Source organism: Lynx canadensis, chromosome E2 (genome assembly GCF_007474595.2).
Source record: "Lynx canadensis isolate LIC74 chromosome E2, mLynCan4.pri.v2, whole genome shotgun sequence".
Taxonomy (NCBI): Eukaryota; Metazoa; Chordata; class Mammalia; order Carnivora; family Felidae; genus Lynx; species Lynx canadensis.
In genome coordinates, this window is record NC_044317.1 from 20,731,255 (window position 1) to 20,736,884 (window position 5,630).

Below are 5,630 nucleotides of genomic sequence, written 5' to 3' on the forward strand. Positions count from 1 at the left end.
ACCTCTAATAGCTTGAATGGACCACGTTGACCCTTTGGGGAAAATGGAGAAGGGCTGAATGGCATGGAGAACATGAAGTGTTTTCACGCAGAAAGAGAGAGAATCCAGCAGAGATGACAAGAGTGTAACTATCAGGGGTCCAAGTAAATTTGTAAATTTCTAGGTTCAGATTTCTGAGTAACCTGAAAGAGGGACACTTGGGCTCTAGATGCTTCTATATTGAGAACAATCAGGCCTCAACAATCTATCAATTTTCACTCATCATCCCAGACATCTCCCCCTCTAGAATGCTTTCTCTGATCCCTTAGTTCAGCTCTTTCCCTACCCCTGCTGACCCAGTACTGATTCTGTGCCCTTTGCAGCCATCGCATTGAATGAGATGAATTTAGAGAGGACCTCCGTCTTGGTCTCTCATGGCCTCTCCAAATCTGCCCGCCAAGTGCAATCTCTTTCTCTGCCACTGGATAAATACAGCAGGAGCACCCAAACCTTTTTTGTCAGTCTTAGGTCATGCAAACAGTTCTCAGGTCAATTGGATTCCCCAAAAAGCATTCTCCAGCAATGCAATTATAATATCCAGCACCATGGAATAATCAAATGTCAACTGTGTTTTAAAGTTGGGATTTCTCCTCCCTCCCCAGCCAGGCCCTAGTGCAGACATAAGAACTGCATTTTCAGGGGCGCCTGGGTGGCGCAGTCGGTTAAGCGTCCGACTTCAGCCAGGTCACGATCTCGCGGTCCGGGAGTTCGAGCCCCGCGTCAGGCTCTGGGCTGATGGCTTGGAGCCTGGAGCCTGTTTCCGATTCTGTGTCTCCCTCTCTCTCTGCCCCTCCCCTGTTCATGCTCTGTCTCTCTCTGTCCCAAAAATAAATAAAAAAAACGTTGAAAAAAAAATTAAAAAAAAAAAAAAAAAAAAAGAACTGCATTTTCAGAAGGAGCACAGGTGCCCAGTTTCTTCTTTCTCTTCTTCCCCAGGGATTGGACTCTTAATTATCCATCGAAGTTCCTGAGCCTTACTACGGTGGAAGGATGGAAAGGGGCATAGCATAGTTGTTATCTGGTTGGTGGTCTTGTACTTGTGTGGCATGCCTGAGATGTCCTATTTACATTTTATTAATGTTTATTTATTTTTGACAGAGAAAGGGAGAGTGTGAGTGGGGGAGGGGCAGAGATAGAGGAAGACAGAGGATCAAAAGCGAGCTCTGTACTGACAGCACAGAGCCTGATGTAGGGCGTGAACTCACGAACTGTGAGATCGTGACCTGAGCAGAAGTTGGACGCCTGACAGAATCACCCAGGTGCCCCTGTGATTATCCTATTTAAAACAGATTCTCCAGAAGCATTTTTTGGATTCTTGAAAGACCCACAGCCTCCATTAGTGGTCTTCTCTCACCCACCTTCCCTTGCCATGGCTAATCCATCTCTGTTTTGGATGGTCTCAGACTCATCTTCAGTCCCTAGGTACCCAGGTTCTCTGCTGGGATCTGTTCAACCCTACGGGCAATCCCGTTTGCAAGTAACCTAAGAAGATCCCAGGCCAGATCTCTCTCCCTTTGTGTGTTCACATGAGGGGGACATAGGACAGCTTTTGTAGATCATGGTAAATGCTCATACAGCATTTGTGAGGTCAGCTTCAAGAGTGCAGGCCACTCAACACATGGATTGATACACCTCAACACATCTTCGTTCCACTAGTGAGCACTTCTTTATTATTACTGTTGTTGCTGTTGTTTTCAAGTCAGGTGTCAAACACGAGGCTGCCATGCCATCAGAATTTCAAGAGACAGGGGTGCCTGGTTGGCTCAGTCGGTTGAACACCTGGCTCTTGATATTGGCTCAAGTCGTGATCCTAGGGTCGTTGGATTAAGCCCTGAGATGGGCTCTGAGCTGGGTGTGGCCCTGCTTAAAATTCTCTCTCTTTCCTTCACTGCCCCTTTCCCTAGCTCGTGCTCTCTCTCAAAAAAAAAAAAAAAAAAAATCAAGAGACAGTATATTAAAATGTCAGGGTGGTCCTGCCGAGGCCTACCACTGTCAAATCCCTCTAGTGTGGAGATGTGAAGGAAGGAAATACCCTTCTCCCCTTTTCACTGAGGAAAGCCAGGGAGACTCACAGTAAACCAACAGCTCTCTGCAAGAGCTGCCTCCTTTCATTTCTCATCACTTTCACTGTAATTGAACCATTTAAAAACTATCATCCCAATTTGCCAATTCTAAGAGGTCTCTTGTCTTGAGATTTCAGCTGAAGTTCCTATTTTGACATTCTATGTTACCATAATCATCGATTATTCGGAATAGCTCCGTGCCAATGGGGACTATTTTAAAGGACTGCCGCATATGGACTTGCACTTCGTACACCGCTTTCTTATTTCTCAAACTGGAGAATACAAGACTTAATTCCCTTTACTGGTAATCATACTGAAAGAAAAAAAAAATCAGGAGAGTGGGGTTCTAAATGAATAAAACTCTGCAAAGAGGTTTGAGAAATACTTCTAGAAATTTGTTAAATATACATTACAAAGTATTCTAATTATTCTGTAATTGGCCAAGGCTATGGTAGTGAAGCATGTTCCATCCAATCAAAGGGAAATAGATATTTGCCTGATGGACCAGACACACTCTTTAATCCTTTTAACAAGCATGCCATTATCAACAAAGCAACATAAATTTAAAAGCATCTCAGTAACATCGTATGGAAGGGATTATAAATGGAGAATAAATGTCAATTAAATACCCAGAATGGGAAAATATCATTAATGCCACCTATATTTACTTTTCTGCCTTAAGTATGAGATTTTACACAAGAAAACACTATAAATTAATCTATTAGTATATTCCTCAAGCATGATTCATGGAGGGTTTCAAGGACATGGCATTCGTTCTTGGGAACATAATTTTAGTGTTCTCTGTCTTTCTAACTAAACTGGGCACTGTTATCTGTGTTTCGCAGTGCCAGGAAAACTATGATAAAAAGTTGTCAAAGAAATGGATAAATTAAAGAATGGATGGGTGACTAGATCTCTGTCTATGCTGGGCATGGAGTGATGTATACAAAAAGACCATGAATTGAAGAACTTTGGGTCTAAAGGAAAAGAGAAGGCAGCTTTGAAAAATGAGGCAAAGACAAGGTAGGCAAAGATGAGGCCTCCCCAGTAAGAGCTTGCAGGTTTGTGAAGCCTTCTCATTTCTCCTGGCGTTGGTTCTCAGGGTTCAATCCTGACTCTCAATCTAGGGCTTTGGTACAGAGGGAGCCCTGATGATGATTCCTGCACTTGGCTGATGAGGGACTGAATCATTCCTATAAGGTCTCCTCCGGGGATGTTGAAGGGATGATGGGAGAGGAGTGGTATACTCTCCATCTGGCAGCTCATGGGAGAAGGAGAAATATGGACAATGGAACAGGCGCTTCAAACACCAAGACAGATGAAAATTCATCAACCATCCATTCATCCAATAAACATTAGTTGAACATCTACTATATGCCAAACTTGGTTCCAGATTCTAGGGGTACAGAGTGAAGAAAGGCAGACACAGCCCTTGCAATTAGCAATTTTTGATCTAGTGGAGGAAACAGGCACTAAATGAACTAAATGTAAAATTGCAACTAAGACAAATGCCCTAAAATTATTTTTTAAACTATTAAGAGGATGAGTGGCTCTAAATTAGCCAGAGGAGACAGCAGTGGAAGGAGGTAAATTTTCTGATCCCAAACTTTGAACTATTTCTAGGGCATAGTTTGGCAAAACTGATAGTCCACTGCATGGTCTCCATTTTCTTTATATTTTTCCCTTTATATCATTGTATCCCCATTCACCCGATCTGGTCTTCTGGTTCTGAGTAATTTGTTTGGTTTGTTTGTTTGTTTGTTTTTGGTTTGTTTGCTTGTTTTTACCATTTGTGCCAAACATTGTTGATGGTTGATCTCATTTCATAGAAATGCCATGAGGTAGAGATTAGAAAGCACAGTGGACTTGGGCCTTCGTTTGAATCCTAGCTCTGTCTCTTACCTCCTGTGTGCTTTTGGGGAAACTGCTAAGCCTCTCTGCATCCATCTCCTTATTTAGAATTACTTTTTTAATAAAAGAATTTTATTGTGTAAGCCACATAAAAGCAACTTCAAATAGAATTCTGAAAAATAGCAAGGGAATGCACAGTCTCATCTCTCTCATGAATCCATTGTTATTCTTACTTCTTTGCTTCCCGTCTTCACAGATGTGGAACACCCTTGCATAGATATCTGGAGTATAATCTCAACATACTAGGCATTAGTCCGTGTGACCTTTGAGCCTTTCCAAAATTCTCATTTTGGTACAGGAAAAACAATCCCAGAATCCACATGTGCGTCCCTGGAATGCTGAGACACTGAATTACCTAGGACATGTCCTTAGAAAGCCCAGATGGTGACCAGGGCTCTGTCTGGATGCCTGAGGTGCATAAAAGGGGAAGGCACCCTAAGGGAGGTCTCAGTTCTACAGGAAGGACACAGACACAGACAAAAGGGCACAAATGGGGTCTGTGATTTCAGCTCTAAATTGATCCTGATTATGCATTTGCTTTCTGAAGTAGGGAGAGGGAGGACTTGCCTTTCATAAGGAAGAGGCAGGGGGAAGCAAGCAAAAGCCCGAGAGAGACAGACATAGGTGGGGAAAGGCAGAGCCACACAGCACCATCAGGAAATGGGGAAAGACAGCTTCAGGGCTGGAGGTGACTGTGAAAAGCAGGATCTGCAGAGCTGGCCTGAATCCTTAGGATAACTGGGGCCTAACTGGGGCCTCACTGGCCTATTTCAGGTCTTTCTCCAGTTGAGAACTATTTTATTCATTGACAGTAAATCCCATAATTAGCTTCTGAGGCTTAATACTAATACAACTAGTATATGTGTTTACTGGCATATAATATGAAAATTAGAAATCAGAGTTTAAATTGAACTTTACCTTTGAAAAAATAGCAATCATTTCCTACTTGAAAAGTAATACATTATTACCAGGAACAACGTGAAGAAGTCATAAACACATTAACAGAAAAATGAATTACATATATACTATGTATACATATATAAGACATTTACTATATTTATCATGGGATGGGGTACTGACAATTTTACTTCTATGTTTTTATATTTTTGACATTGTTATTATATATAGATATGATTTTATTTGCAACCTTGGGAAATGTCATATATATATGGTTTATTTCTTCTTTTTCCAGTTGACATTATACTGAGAGCATTTTCCTCTGACATTAACCATTCTTAGAGCATAATATCTTTAATTGATGAATTTAGATGTATTATTCTTTATTGAAACATTTTTCCCTGTTGTCAAGGATTTAGATTATTACCAACAATTCTTTACTATCAGCAACACTGTGTTGAACAGTCTTGTGCATGTGACTTCCTGCAATTCATTCTTTGGATAAATTCCAAACAGATTAGTCAATCAAAAAGTATGGATATTTCAAGGCTCTTGATACTTAATGTTAAATTATTTTCTGCAAAAATCTAAATTTCTGTCAGAAACATATGAGTATCATCTCATGGGACCCTTGCCTATCCTGTGTGTGTGTGTGTGTGTGTGTGTGCGCGCGCACACGCATGCACATGTCCGTAGAACGTTACTAATTTGGTTCTTCCA